The 17083-nt window shown below is 38.2% G+C and overlaps 1 protein-coding gene across 4 annotated transcripts in view; it reads right to left on the reverse strand.

Annotated features, from left to right (window-relative positions):
* MALRD1 (MAM and LDL receptor class A domain containing 1) overlaps window positions 1–17083 on the reverse strand; it is an 860334-nt gene that overhangs the window by 740398 nt on the left and 102853 nt on the right. The window contains exon 3 of one of the 4 annotated variants that reach the window (XM_084980974.1): window positions 11582–11672. The exons of the other annotated variants lie outside the window; for them this stretch is intronic. The gene's annotated coding sequence lies outside the window, so the exon portion shown is untranslated. The remainder of the gene's footprint in view (window positions 1–11581; window positions 11673–17083) is intronic. 4 annotated transcript variants of the gene reach the window in all.

Consider the following 17083-nt stretch of genomic DNA (forward strand, 5'->3'; position numbering starts at 1 on the left):
CTAGGATACAGGATACTCTCACGTGGCCATCTCCTTTCTCCTCAGGACTCCGGGAAAGAGAGGGCCCAGACGAGATACCTTTGCTCTTAGAGGAGTCTTCAGGATTTAGCATTGGCTAGTATTGCCCAATGCCCAATATTAACTTAAATCCCCCCTCATTTAACTCTGTTTCTCCCACACACAAAAAAATCATGTTTTAGATTGTTTCACTTCAGGCTTACCTATCATCCAACTCCAGCCTTAACTGTTCTAATGCTATCTGTCCAAAAGCTTCTGAAATTGTGCTTCAGTGAACATATTTGAAGACTTGTAGCCATTCTGTTCACCCAGTTTCTCCAGCTCTATTTCACTATCCAGAGAGCTCTCCTACCCATGCTGAGCTCATCTTAGCAAAGCCCACTCTACCCCATCATCTCCACTTTGTAACTGACTCTTCTTGTCAAGGATGCTTATCAGCGACATTGATTAGGATAGTGAGAATGTAACAAAATACACAGGGTATGAGTGCAATTTATCAAAGAATGACCACTAGCCCTACTCTGGGCTTTCCTTGCAATGATACACTGATGCCACACTGAATGATAAGAAAAAAACACATTATTGATGACTTAAGACATATTGCATATATTTATGAGAGCTTTAAATACTTTTAGAGATAGGTGACAGCAAAGAGGTGGGCATGTTCCTTTGTTTTTTATAGTCTTTTTTTAATTTGCTACATTAACAGCTCTTAAAGATATGAAGTAAAAAATGACTTAATGGTGAGGGCAGATATAGACCATCAAATGACAATTGATGGGAGTTCCCACTGTGGTGCAGTGGAAACGAATCCAACTAGGAACCATGAGGTTGTGAGTTTGGATCCCTGGCCTCTCTCAGTGGGTTAAGGGTCCAGTGTTGCCGTTAGCTGTGGTATAAGGTCACAGACTAGGCTCGGATCCTGCATTGCTGTGGCATGGGCCGGCAGCTGTAGCTCCTATTCAACCCCTAGCCTGGAAACTTCCATATGCCATGGGTACAGCCCTAAAAAGCAAAGAAAGAAAAAGACAATTGATGTTTTCGAAAGAAAAAAAAGTGTTGGAAGTGCTATTTACAATGGTTCATGATAACTTGTCAGTATTTCAGGAATCATCCATATAGGATATGGTGGTTTTAATATTTTACCACCCTCTCATTGAAAAGTCATGTCTATATTACCTCCCCTTGAATTTGGGCTCTGAAAAATATAGCAAAACAACACTGCACCTATTTCTGAGCACAGGCTTTATGAAACTGGCAGCTTCTGCTTCCTGTCTCTTGGCACCATAACTATGAGGAACTATAACCAGCCCATGGAAAGGTCGCGGAAAGGCGAACAGGAACCAGAACCCCAGCCGACCAAACTGAGTTTCCAATGATGTGGTAATAAAACTTGCTGGACAGGAGACAGAGCTATGTAGAAAGTGAATCTGCTAACCTCCATCCAAGCAGCCCCAGTCGATATCCAGTACAGATGAGCTGCCCCCCTTGTGAGCTCTGCCCAAATTGCATACCTAGTAAAAAAAAATGGAGGGGTATTGTGTCAAGCCAACAAATTGTGGGGTGATTTGGGGTAAACTCCTTAATTCTTAAATACTACACAAAATCTTAAAAAATTAAATGCATATGCATTTTACAGGCATATATCAAATGTTTTATAGACATATCAGTTTTAGAGAATGTTTATATGTTCTTGTTAGAAGATGGTCACCCAAAAAGTTAAGATTTTCCCCAAAAATAAGAATTTAATGAGGAGAGTCAGTAAGGTTAACATGCATTTCTCCAGCCTCTTACACTGGTGTTTTGTCAACAGGCTATGGCTCTTTGTCAATGTTTGAAAGACTTATTTTCTAGAGTAGGTCTGCACTTAATTGGCATTCTTCAAAAGATAAATCCACGTGGAAGAAGCCTTTGACAAAATCCAACACCCATTTCTGATAAAAACCCTTCAGAAAGTGGGCATAACGGGAACCTACCTCAACATGATAAAGGCCATATATGACAAACCCACAGCGAACATCATTCTCAATGGTGAAAAGCTGAAAGAATTACCGCTGAGATCAGGAACAAGACAAGGATGTCCACTTTCGCCACTACTCTTCAACATAGTTCTGGAAGTCCTAGCCACAGCAATCAGAGAAGTAAAAGAAATAAAAGGAATCCAAATTGGAAAGGAAGAAGTAAAACTATCGCTATTTGCAGATGACATGATAGTATACCTAGAGAATCCTAAAGACTCTACCAGAAAACTGTTAGAGCTCATCCACGATTTTGGCAAAGTCGCAGGATACAAAATCAATACACAGAAATGGATAGCGTTTCTATATACTAACACTGAAAACGCAGAAAAGGAAATTAGGGAAGCAATCCCGTTTACCATCACTTCCAAAAGAATAAAATACCTAGGAGTAAACCTACCTATAGAGACAAAAGACCTGTACTCTGAAAACTACAAGCCACTGATGGAAGAAATCAAAGATGACACAAATAGATGCAAAGATATACCATGCTCATGGATTGGAAGAGTTAATATTAACAAAATGACTATACTACCCAAGGCAATCTACAGATTCAATGCAATCCCTATCAAATTACCAAGGAACATTTTTTACAGAACTCGAATAAAATATTTTAAAGTTTGTTTGGAAGCACAAAAGGCCCAGAATAGCCAAGGACATCCTGAAAAAGAAAAATGGAGCGGGAGGAATCAGGTTCTCGGACTTCAGACTCTACTACAAAGCAACAGTCATCAAAACTGCATGGTACTGGCACAAAGACAGACATACAGATCAGTGGAACAGGATAGAAAGCCCAGAATTAAACCCATGCACTTACAGCCAACTCATCTATGACAAAGCAAGCAAGAATATACAATGGAGAAAGGACACCCTGTTCAATAAGTGGTGCTGGGAAAACTGGACAGCCACATGGAAAAGAATGAAATTAGAACACCCCCTAACACCATACACAAAAATAAACTCCAAATGGATTCAAGACCTAGATATAACACCAGACACTATCAAACTCCTAGAGGAAAACATAGGCCAAACACACTCTGACATAAATGACAGCAACATCTTCTCAGATCCACCTATCAGAGTATTGACAATAAAAAGAAAAATAAACAAATGGGACCTAATCAAACTTCAAAGTTTCTGCACAGTAAAGGAAACCCTAAACAAAAAAAAAGACAACCCACAGAATGTGAGAAAATCTTTGCAAGTGAACCAACTGACAAGGGATTAATCTCCAAAGTTTATAAACACCTTCTGCAGCTCAATACCAAAAAAACAAACAACCCTATCACAAAATGGGCAGAAGATCTAAACAGACAGTTCTCCAAAGAAGACATACAGATGGCCGAGAAACACATGAAAAGATGTTCACCATCACTCATTATTAGAGAAATGCAAATCAAAACTACTCTGAGGTACCACCTTACACCAGCCAGAATGGCCATCATCCAAAAGTCTAAAAACAAGTGCTGGAGAGGGCGTGGAGAAAAAGGAACCCTAGTACACTGTTGGTGGGATTGTAAATTGGTGCAACCACTGTGGAAAGCAGTATGGAGATGCCTCAGAAAACTAAACATAGAACTACCATTTGATCCAGCCATCCCACTCCTAGGCATCTATCCAGAGAAAACCATGACACGCAAAGACACATGTACTCCGATGTTCATTGCAGCACTATTTACAATAGCCAAGACATGGTAACAACCTAAATGTCCATCGACAGAGGAGTGGATCAAGAAGATGTGGTACATATACACAATGGAATATGACTCAGCCATCAAAAAGAACAAAATACTGCATTTTTTGCAACACGGATGGCCCTAGAAACTATCATGCTAAGTGAAGTCAGCCGTACAATGAGACACCAACATCCAATGCTTTCACGGACATGTGGAATCTGAAAAAAAAAGACAGACTGAACTTCTTTGCAGAACAGATGCTGACTCAGAGACACTGAAAAACTTATGGTCTCCGGAGGAGACAGTTTGGGGAATGGGGGGATGTGCTTGGGCTGTGGGATGGAAATCCTGTGAAATAAGATTGTTATGATCATTATACAACTACAAATGTGATAAATTCATTTGAGTAATAAAAAAAAAGAAAGAAAAAAAAGATAAATCCAGCTCTAATCAGGGCAAAGGAAACTAATGTTATGTTGGGAGTGAAATGCATGTCTCAGACAAACTTTTTTTCCTGTAACACAGATTTTTTATTTCATGATGAATTTTAATTAGGGTAACATGTTTCATTTTCACAGAGTTCTGAAATGTTACTGATGTTTTTAATTGCCTGGGAATAATGGAAGTTAATTGTTGCTTAACAGACTACTACTATATTATAAAGCTACAGTAATCGAAATGGCATGATATTGGTACAAAAAACAGACACGCAGATCAATGGAACAGAATACAGATGCCAAAAACAAGCTCACTCATATAAAGTCAATCAGTCTACAACAAAGGAGCCAAAAAACACAATGGGGAAAGGGCCATCTCCTCAATAAATGGTATTTGGAAAACTGGACAGCCACACGCAAAACAATGAAAGTAGACCCCCCACCCGACAACATACACAAAAATCAACTTGAATGTAAGATCTGAAACCATCAAATTCCTAAGACAAAACACAGGGGGTAAGCCCCTTGACATTGGTCTTGGCAAAGATTTTTTTGAATTTGACACCAAAAGCAAAGGCAAAAACAAATGAGTGGGACTGCATCCAACTAAAATGCTTCCACACAGCAAAGAAAACCATCAACAAAACGAAAAGGCAATGGATGGAATAGGAGAAAATATCTGCAAGTCGTAACAGATGTAAACATTTAATATCCAAGTTCCTTCCCTAACACTTAAGTGGTAGAACTATATAAATTATTTGCAATAGCACTCTGCCAAATATCTGGGCAGTACTGTCAATTACATCCTTAAGCAGAGAACAGAATAGCATAAACTCCAGCAATAACAACAAAAAAATGGCCAAATTAAAGGGTAGCAAAATAAATATCAGATGATAGGCCCCGATTGTATGCAAATTGAGAAACCACTGACCCATCACTAAGTTTAAAACATAAATATCCAACTACCATTCCAGAAAATCGCATTTTGATTTCCACGACAAAATCACTGAGAAAGGAGTCTACATAACTAGTGTTTCCTGCAGTGCTTGCATATCATTAACATTCCAGTAAATATATAACAAAATCAAAGAATAAAATGTCATGTGGAAGAGGTTAGGCAAACCTAGTAAAGCCAAGCACACAAAGGAAAAAAATGTAAGCAGACTATTTCTTCATCTGTATACTCAGCTAAAATACTGCAAGTGGTGCTCAGGACTTTTTTCCACACCAAGCCAATGAAATCGAAAATGTTGTCCTTCCGGCTATCAAAATAAATATTTCCCTCTCCTGTCGCAATGTTTTGGCCCATATGAATTATATGAATATTTAAATCTAAGTCATTGTTCATGTTGACTGGCTATTCTAGCCAAACAATCTCAGCAGCCCACAAACAATATCCAGGCCTGGATGGATGACAACTTCCTTTTTATGTCGAATTTCCCGCTAACAACAACTCCTTTAACAGATGTCTCTTTTCCAGGGATGTTCTCAGCTTTGATTTCTCTGCCCTTATCACAATTGTGTCTTGTCTGTTTCTAAGGAGTAATTCAGAATATGCTTTAAGTATTTTTCGATGAAGCTTCCCCCATAAATTCTGACTACTAGATGTAAAACACCCCTTCCTGATTATACCAGATACACCATGGATTTGTATGTAATATAGTGGTTAAGAATTCAGCATTGGAAGTTGGAGAGACCCCTTGCCTTGCATACCAACTCTCTATTAGTGCTATGACATTGGAGAAGATACTAAGCCTCTCCAATCGGATCTGTTTTTACGAGGATTAAATTGGATTAATTACGAAAACAATTTTGAAGATTTTTTAATTTGTCCACGGATGAAGAAACAGCCCAATTAGCAATAAAACTCACTCTTGTCTCCAAAGCCGTACTCTATCTGCTGTACAATACCATTTCTAAAAACATGTATGAAATGCACACTGCACTGCGTGGCATCAAGATATCATCCTACGTAGGAATTTTTTTTTAAGTAACTACTGTCAAGATAAAATCTCTTTGCATATTACCCCATTTTTCTGGAAAATACAGCAACATCACTGTGAGTGCGTCTCATGAGATAACACCCTCTCATAATAACTAAGAGGACAAGTGAGGTACTGACTGTCCTTTGTTATGGAGTTCAAGGATCATTGATTTAATAGCCTTGGAAGACAGGTAATTTCTCCATCAGGAGCAGAAAAGAGTAGGTTTGCTCCCTTGGTAGACGGGAACCATGTCTTCCTCCAGAGCAAAGGTGCTACTGCCCATTGGAGAGGATGCAGATTCCCTGGGGTTCAGGGTACCATTCCTGCAATGCAACCCATTGTGTTCTTTCTTCACATCACCTGGTGGGAATGGAGGCTTGGAACCGATGTAAAAATGCTGATACTCTGGTATTGCTGAGTATTAGCAACATCTTTGACCCAGGATGCTTACTTGTTCTACCAGCATCCATGAGACTGTTAGTCTGACTTGTCAGTCTACAAATGAGGTAAAATTTCAGACTATCTTCAGTCCTTGATGACAACTCATGTGTTTTTTCTTTTAATATTAATGCTCCAATTTTTGAAATGAAACTTATAGGCAATGATAGAGGTAAGCTGGACCACAGATTTATCCCTTATAAAGTGAATTAAATAAAAACTAGCAGCAATCTACTTAAGATGCAGGTTTATCCCAAACTCAAGATTTCGAAGAGTAGAAGGTCAAATGGAACAGAATAGAAAATTCTGGCTCTGTGTGACCACTAATATACTAGAAACCTTTAAAGAGGGTATAAGTCAAAGAAGAGAGTATGAGGGAAAAAAAATCTATTATTTTCAATCATAAAAGAAACCTGTCAGGAGAGAAAGACTGAAATCCCAGAAAATGTCAAGGAAACAACTCTTAAGGGAAGTCCCTTTGCAACTAATGGGTTAAGGATCAGGATCGCCAAAACTATGCCAGGGATTTGAACCCTGGCCCAGGAACTTCCACATGCCACAGGTGCAGTCAAACAAACACTTTCAGGAGAAAAAGCCACTGCACGCACTGTAAGATATTCAAGTTAGCCCTGAACACCAGCAGGATTCATCACCTCCGTGACTGTTATAGGTTGAATTTTATCTCCCAAAAAGACATATTAAATTCTCAGCCCCTACTACTTCAGAATGGAACTGAATTGGAAATAGGGTTGCTTCAGAGGTAATTAGTTAAGATAAAGTCAAACTGGAGCAGGGTGGGTTCCTGATAAAACATGACTGATGTCTTTATAAGAAGATGCGAGGATACACAGGAAAACAGTCATGTGACAACAGCAGACAGTAGGGAAATGAATCTACAAGCTGATGTACTATAGGATTACTAGCCACCAGTAGGTGCTAGGTAGAGTCATGAAAGCGTTCTACCCAAAGCCTCAGAGGAAACATGACTTTACTGAAACCCTGATGTTAGACTTTTGACCTACAGAACTCAGGTAATAAGCTCTTTTTTGTATGCTTTTCTTAAAGATGCTCAGATTGCAGTACTCTGCTGTGGCATCGAGGAAGTGAACCCAAGGACTAAAGTGCAAGTATGATCTAAATCCTGGGGACTACACCCATGCACAAAGTATGTACAAGCTGCATGAAGCCCAAGGTGAGCTCTAACCAGCTCCCCATGCCCACCCATTCCATCTTTCCACCACTCCAGCAAGACCGAAAGGGATACAACACATGCTTTTCCAAAAAACAGAGAAAATAGGTCTTAGGTTAGTGTCTTTCTCATTTCTCACATCCAACCCGTGATCAAATCATACTGCCATCCCAAGGTATTCAGAACTCTCCACCCCTCACCAATGCCACCACGATCACCCTCCCCTACTTCCACCACCATTTCCCAACTGAATTCCTACAGAAGAGTTACATAATTTTTCTGGCATGCTGAAGTTCCTGGGCCAGGGATCTAACCCACGCCACAGCAGTGACAACACCAGGGAAATCCATACAGATTTTTAAGTGATTTCCGGTACCCTGGATGTGCTCTTACATTCTATCTCCATACGGCAGTAAGAGCAATCCTATTCAATATAAATCATGCCATGTCCCTCTGCTCAAAATCCTTCCCTGACTTCCCATCTTTCTCAGCATAAAAAAGTCCTTACAAGAACCACAGGCCCCCACATAATCAGGCCATCTACTTTCTTGACCTTCTCCTCTGTTCTTCCTCTACATTAGCTTCTTCGATAATCCTCAAACATGTCAAGCCTTATGACATGCGCCTCTGCTTAGCACACTTCCTTCAGACAGATAACTACATTTCCCCACGTTCTACAGCTCTCTGATCAAAATATCATTTATCAGAATTGCCTCCCTTAATCACTCAAAAATGGTAACTATTTTCCTAATATATGTTTATTTCTACTTAAGATTTATTGGTTTATTGATACATGATTTCTGATTACTGATACATGATTTCTGATTACTGATACATGATTTCTGATTACTGATACATGATTTCTGATTACTGATACATGATTTCTGATTACTGATACATGATTTCTGATTACTGATACATGATTTCTGATTACTGATACATGATTTCTGATTACTGATACATGATTTCTGATTACTGATACATGATTTCTGATTACTGATACATGATTTCTGATTACTGATACATGATTTCTGATTACTGATACATGATTTCTGATTACTGATACATGATTTCTGATTACTGATACATGATTTCTGATTACTGATACATGATTTCTGATTACTGATACATGATTTCTGATTACTGATACATGATTTCTGATTACTGATACATGATTACTGATTACTGATACATGATTACTGATTATTGATACATGATTACTGATTATTGATACATGATTACTGATTATTGATACATGATTACTGATTATTGATACATGATTACTGGTTCATCTGGTTCTTCCTACTAGGTTGTAAGCCCCTTGAAGTCAGACTTTGCCTGTTTTGTTCATTATTATATCCTCAATGCCTAGAACAGCGCCTGGAACAAGATACCCATTCAGCAAGTATTGGTGAAGATGAGTTCTGTATACTATCTAGAGAACGTTTTTATAGTAAGAGTAACTGGGAGGTCTGGACAGAGATGACCCACATGGGCTGAGTAAGACGAAATGAGTTATGCTTCAAAAGTCAAAATAAAAGGAGTCTCTGGTGGCCTAGCAGTTAAGGATTCAGTGTTTTCACTACTGTGGCACAGGTTCAATCCCTGGCCTGGGCACTTCTGCATGCATGGGTGCATAAAAAAAATTAATTAAAAATAAAACAAAAATGGAATAAAGGAATATAGCCTATAGTCTTCATAAGAAAGATGGTAAATGACAGAAGATTGTCTTATTTACCTTGAACATTTAATATGCATTTAACTCGTGTTTTATGAATATCACACATTGTTCTTTTGGTTATAGCAACAGTGAGGTCAAAATCCAATTTTTATGTTCCCTTCCTATAGTCTGTAATATCACATTTTTCTCCATTATAAGACAAATACTATTTGTAATAATTCGTTCAGTCATAATCCTATTCAGTTTCAAATATGGAAAAAGTCATTCTCTACAAAAAATAATTTTATAGACAATGCCACAAAAACCAATTTTCTAATATATATTTATGTATATCAAATGAATACAAATTCAGCAATTAGCTTTCTTTCAAACTTGATGTTTAACTCATAGTTTATATTTTCATATTAATTATTAAATGTGCAGTGTATTCATTAACCCTCACCAATAATACATTTTTTCCTCAAATGTACCTGTATAACTCTAATGCTTATAATAACTATGCATATAGTAAAACAAACATGCTAATATTTTACAGTTCTCTCTTATGTTTCTTGGCCCCCATAGGAATGCATGATACCCCTCAAAAATAATTGAGGCACATGAGGTATGGAGTAGAATTTGCAATTATGTCCTTCAAATTCAATTCTGAAAGTTTCTGAAAGGAGTAAAACATTTTTCAAAACAATGATTTTAAACCTTAAAATTATGCAAGCTAACCAAGAATTCCATTGTGCGGTGAAGCCAACACATGGCCACTGGGCATGTTCTCCACTGTATGTGATTCCTATTTCCCAAAGTTAGTGTATAAACTTATCAAATATAGTAATGAGCTTCACACAACCATGGGCATCACAAGCCTAGTAAGGCATTTCCAAGTACACAAACCGGTGGGATCAATTTCCTTGACTTCTTGCATTACAATGTTATTGGAACTTGGTGTTTGGGGGAATTGAAACTTAATGAACTTTAGATGAACTGGGACATGGGCGGTTGCCTCTAATGAATCATTGTGACAGAGGCTTCTTTCTTGCCTTTTTAATAGGAAAGTGAGCTGGGTGAGACTTAAGTTTATTTCCATCAAAAGTTCAGTAAGGATTTGCAAGGTGAGTGGGAGGAAGAGCCTTTGTTTTGACGAATCCTTAAAAGGGTTCACTTGCTGAACACCAGCTATCCAGCCGTTTTCTAAGCCTCTAGAAGATATAACCTTCCCTTGTGTTTTACAAAATAAACTTGGAAGCAATTTAGAGTACAATAACTCTTCCAACCTAACTTTCAAAAGCAACCTAACTTTCCACTGGCATTCTCAACCTCAGCCCGGGGGACTGTCCTTCAGTTCTCAGACATGAAGGTTTTCCATTTCTAACAAGAAGTTCCAAGGTAAAATAAAAGTGATGTAATTACACAATTGCAGACCTCAAATAAAAGATACAAATTCTAACATCCACCAATCTCCCCCCACCCAAGAATTTCGCTTATTAGCGATTTCCATGTAGGCATTGGTCTGACTCAGACTATCACGTTTCTGAAGAAAGGAGACAAGTTCTATTCTACCATGTACTCACTTCACTTTCCCACCTTCCTTTTCCCTTTTCCTACCAGCACCACAGCTACATGCAAGTCTGCAGCCCTATCCACTTGCCTTTGAATTGCTGGATCACAAAGCTACCATTTTAGTCCCTAGAGCAGGCACAAAATCACTACTAACCATATAAGCAATTAATCTGAGTTTAAGTCACATCATATCCTGAATACCCGTAGGGAACTAAAAAAAAAAAAAAAAAAAAAAAAAAAGAGGAAGATCTTCCTGATGCAATTTTTTTTTTTTACCCTTCTCTACTCCAGATAAAAGAACAATGCTTATTAATGACTGAACTATTATGTAATTTAAAGTAACATGATGATCTGGCCGACTTGCTCCAGGCAGAGCTCAGCTCATTTGAATTCAGCATGGCCGAAATCAGGTCTTGCAGGCAGTTATAAGCCTACAGTTTTATTCGCCCGAAAGGCTTTTCAGAGGCTGACCCTGCCAATTTATACTAACATGCTCCATCATACACATCATTAGGTTAGCAGCCTCTTAAACACAAGCAGGCTCAAGGCTGCATTAACTTCTGCATTTTCTCTACTTTCAATTCTCACTTAGCTGTGCAGACTCTAGAAGAGATAGACCCAGATAGGCCACTGCTCTCAACGATGCTGGTGCTGTCACACAGATGTCTGTTGGCTCTCCCTGTGGAGTTGTAGATAAAAGATGGAGAGGTGTTAGCTGACCAGTGAGACCAGTCAGTCCAGTGAAACTAGACGATTGTACTTTCCCATATCCTTTTTATCACACCACCAAGCATTCACATTATCTACTGGTTCCCTCTAACAGCCTGTACCAGTTCTGAAGCTAGACCACCTAAGTTAGAATCCAGCTTCACCACTCTTGGGCAAGTCACCTGTTTCCCACCTGTGATGTGGACATAATACTTACTAACCTCAAGGGCTTGTTGTTCTCTAAGAATTAATTATTACAAGTCTATAGAATACTTGGTGGTAGTGATGTTGAGAGAAATCAAATCTCTGTGTCTGAACTCCCAGAAATTCACTTGAGGGTTAAACCCATAGGAGAGACTTGAAAAGTATGTTGATTGTATAGCCTTAGGAAAGACATTTAAATCCTGAGCTGCAGGAAAGAAAAACAAGAGAGAAGACAGAAATGAAACAAGATGGGCAAGTATCAGTAATTCTTAAATCTTGGGTTCCATGGGGTTTTTTTAACACTATTTTCTTTATTCTTATGTTTGAATATTTCTATAGTAAAATCTAAATGAAAGCTATTATCTGAGCCTTATTTCTTTCACCTGGAAAATAATAGGAGTTCCCGTTGTGGCTCAGCAGAAACGAATCTGACTAGCATCCATGAGGATGCAGGTTCGATCCCTGGCCTTGTTCAGTGGGTTAAGGATCTGGCATTGCTGTGAGCTGCGGCATAGGTCACAGACACGGCTCAGATCCTTCATTGCTATGGCGTAGACCGGCAACTACAACTCTGATTCAATTCCTAGTCAGGGATCCTCCATATGCCATGGGTGAGGCCCTAAAAAAAAAAAAAAAAAAAGACAAAAATAGCCTTCTTGCTGGGAAGAATTAGAAATATGTGAAGCATAGGGTGGCACGTGGTAAGGGTTGGACAAACGGTAACTTATTTTTATTGCTCTTATTAACTAATCAACCAAGCTGTTATACCAGTTTGAGGCAGTAACATCTAAATGCAGACACTTTTTCAGTCTATAGCTTAGATTTTTTTGAAGGTCTGGAAACTATCAATGCACTCACATTGTTTCTCAAAACAATGATTCAAGAGAACTATAACATGTAAAAATTAATAAACCTCTGCACCAATTTATTAATTTATACTGGAACTGTTGGAAGACTCAACTAGTAGTTGGAAAAGCCCAAAATCAAGAACAATATGATCCCAGTAAGTTATTTCTTTCAGCTAGGAAATAAAGTGGGAATGCAGATGAGCTAATGCTAACAATTAAGCTACACATGTATTTCATTGCTTAGTCTCTCCTAGACCCCATTAGAACAGAAGAGAAAGCCCAGAAATATACCCAAGCACCTATGGTCAACTAATCAAGGGAAGCAGGAACACACAGTGGAAAAAAGTCTCTTCAATAACTGGTGCTGGGAAAACTCGACAGCTTTACCAGAATGAAATTAGAACATTCTCTAACACTATACATAAACTCAAAATGGATTAAAAGCCTAAACATAAGGCCAGATACTCAAACTCCTAGAGGAAAGCATAGGCAGAACACTGACATAAATCACGGCAACATCTTGTTTACTTTACTTCCTAGAAGGATCATTATGTTTTTTCTTTAACCAAAAATATGAATTGACAAATGAATGAATCATGTAGTAGGAACTACAACAAAGTTGGCTAAGACATTTTAACACATTGTGAAGATATTCCAAATGCTCATAATTCTATCATTTCTGATTAAGTACTGCAATTAACACTTTTCTTTTTTTTAAAAAAAAAAGAGTACTTTGAAAGTAAATGTTTTGTGGTGCACAAGAACAGTAACATTTCACAACCAAAACCACAATGCTTACTGATGACTTCTATGGTACATTTATCTCTATCATGAAGAGTTTACAATTCAATTACGTTAAGGTGATTTATACATTTTTCAAAATTCTGTTGTTATCAGACAGATTTCAGCACTATGACTAAATTACTCAGCATAGCACATACCAAAACCAGCAGTATAAATACAATTTCTTAGTAATGATATAAAAGTTAAACCTATGGTTTGCAGACAAAATTATGCCTACACAATTACTTTTTAAAGTAATCACTTTTAAATGCCTACAAAAATACTTCTAAAGAAAAGGAACTATGCAGTTACCTTATGAGCATATCCTTTTAAGTAGACTCATCATTTTATTTTGCTTTTAGGGCCACACTCGAGGCATATTCAAGTTCCAAGGGCTAGGGGGTCCAATTGGAGCTGCAGCTGCTGGCCTATGCCACAGCAGCACCAGATCCAAGCCCACATCTGCGACCTACACTGCAGCTCATGACATCACTATACTTTCACCCACTGAGCAAAGCCAGGAATTGAACTCGCATCCTCATGGATCTTAGTTGGCTTCGTTTCTACTGAGCTACAACTCAGAATCATCCTTCTAAATTGTCAGACCTGGATGATAAGATATGCCAGCCAAATCTCACCTATCGAGATAAACTCTTCAAAATATAGGTTTTGCAGCACTTTAAGATTTTTTCTTCACTGTAACCAACAGACCAAGAACAGGTGTGAAATCCGATGACGTGGGAACCATATCTTATCACTGCTTCCCTTCAAGTTTAATCACAGAAACAGCACTGACAGCACACAGACTGGTCAGTCCTATTTTTGAGACTATATAAGGAAAAAAAACGTTTTTCTTAAGGTAACTAAAGTCCAGTCATAACAGTTTTCATTTAAACTCAACATCTTGAATTGCAACCTGGAGGTGAATCACAAAAACTGCTATAATGCCTATAAGCCTCATACTTCAAAGCGATAGGCCAAAATGACCAATTTTTTAAAAAAGCATCTTATTTCCCAGATGACATGAGGCCCTTGCCTCAATAGAAAGGAAAGCCTTAAAATGCAAATGATACTTTGTGAATTTTTTTTTTAAGCACAAAAAAGGAGATTGTGGAAGGAAATTGCAGATATTATAGAACTGAGAAAATAAAGTGGTTTCTCTTAAGATGTCATGTTATTAGCACTACTAAATATATAGTATCAGTCATTCTAAAAATTATTTAATATTCTAAAATTTTAAACATAAAATTCATGATAAAATAGCATTTCAAATTGGAAATCATATTTTCCCTCCTTCCCCATTATTTTGTTATTTGGTATCAGAATAGATTAAAAAAAGTTAGGTCTCGGAGTTTCCATCATGGTGCAGTGGAAACGACTCCGACTAGGAACCATGAGGTTGCAGGTTTGATCCCTGGCCTCGCTCAGTGGGTCAAGGATCTAGTGTTGCCATGAGCTGTGGTGTTAAGTCACAGACATGGCTTGTATCTGGCGTTGCTATGGCTGTGGTGTAGGCCGGCAGCTGCAGCTCCAATTGGACGCCTCGCCTGGGAACCTCCATATGCCCCAGGTATAGCCCTAATGAGAAAAAAAAAAGAAAGAAAAAAGTTAAGTCTCAAAACAGGAAAGTTTTGCCACTTACTCCTGGTTTCCAAAAAACGTTTTGGTGGCCATGGGCAGGTGTGCCATGCAAAAGGATGGTATATGGTTGAAAAGGGACTCAATGAAAGTAAAGAGATATTCGTGGTTCTGGTCCACCCCTTCCAGTCCAAATACTATAGAAATTAGATGATGAGGATTCAAGACAATATATTTAATAAAACAGCAGACACCCTAACTAAATAGCACAAAAGTACTAAGGGGCTAGCAGTTCCTAACCATAAAGCAGTACCCCTATGTATTTATCAGCAAGTATTGTCATAAAGTCTTTATATAATAATTTTAATTAAAGTTTCATTTTTTTTAACTGCCACGCATATGGCATATGGAAGTTCCTGGGCAGGTGTTGAATCAGAGCTACAGCCACAGCCACAGCAATGCCAGAACCTTAACCCACTAAGTGAGGCCAGGGATCAAATGCCCATCCTCACATAGACAGTGCTGGGTCCTTAACCCACTAAGCCACAATGGGAACCCCAATGTTGCATTTCTTTGTGATTTTGAGTTGTTCACGCTAACTCCCCTAACATATGGAGGGAGAGAAGGGATGAGTATAAAGCCTGCAAACATCTGATTCACATTTGAGTTACATTCCATACTAATTCTGAGATTCTCTTAAGTCTGGTCTGCATTTGTTTCTAACTGTAGAGATGACTACAATGTGACATTAAAAATAGATGTTTCAGCTGAGACTCAAACAGTGTTTCTCAGTGGAGATACTCTTGATATCTGAGATACAATAATGCTTCGGACTTGGTCTATTTGTTTGCTTCATCTTGTTTGTTCCCTTTTTCTTCTGTTTCTATTCTTTTAGATTGAGTATGCTTATGAATCCATTTTATGTTCTGGTTTAATAGTTCTAAACTTTTGCTGTGTTGTTTTGGTGGTTGTGTTACGGTTCATAGTCTATTACGTTTAATTTTTATTTTCTGTTACTCAATGGCCCTCCATGCCTGATGTCCAATGCCTTCAAAACTGTTTCATGTGTTTAATCCAGTTTTGTTTGTTTGTTTCAAGAGGGAAAGTAAATCCAATAGGCACAAGACATTTTTAATTTCAGAGATTTATGACCAACCAAATAAATGTGGAGGGACTATTGGGGGGGGGGGACAAAACAATTACCTTTCCATTTCATCCCACAAGTTGTTTCTGTTCATTGTACCAATTATTTAATTACTAGAAAAACTTTGCCTCTAATGCACTCTTTCATGCATTCTTTACTGCTCTTATGTGTAACTGCAACTTTCCTCTCTTCAACAACTGCAAAACTTCCTCCTAGAATGAGGCGTTTAGTTTCTCCTTGTAAAATTTTCCAGTTAACATTTCCTGCCGATCAGCTGTCACCTGAACTTAAAGGAAACCTACTACACCCTGGTCATGTTTACTATTCACACAAAAGGATGTCACAATGCAGTCAGGCTTCACCCTGCAGGTTGTTTTTGCAGGGTCACAGAGAGGAAAATCTTTACAATATTGCTAAATTGAATTTTACTGCTTTACACACTGTATTTGATATTCCACTGACATAAACCTATCCTGGCCTATGTCTTTGACGCTATAGAAACACTGAAGAAAAGATTTCAGTCAAGAACTTTTTGTGCACTGTAGCCATAAAAATGATTCCAAAGGTGAGGAAAACATTGACTGGTAGGCTTGTTACTGTATAAAAAGGAACTCTGGAGTACGTTCCTTGTTTCAAGATTTTTCAGAATTTTTATTGCACTTAAAGTGGCCTGGAAATGTTTAAACATTTGTTATTTCTATTAGAATTTTTTTTTTTTTTGGTCTTTTTGCTATTTCTTTGGGCTGCTCCTGCGGCATATGGAGGTTCCCAGGCTAGGGGTCGAATCGGAGCCACAGCAACGCAGAATCCCAGCCAAGTCTGCAA

The sequence above is a fragment of the Sus scrofa genome, chromosome 10, assembly GCF_054392235.1.
Source record: "Sus scrofa isolate SSC_HxYL_T2T_F1_AM1 chromosome 10, Sscrofa_HxYL_maternal_Yorkshire_Landrace_v2.0, whole genome shotgun sequence".
NCBI lineage: Eukaryota > Metazoa > Chordata > Mammalia > Artiodactyla > Suidae > Sus > Sus scrofa.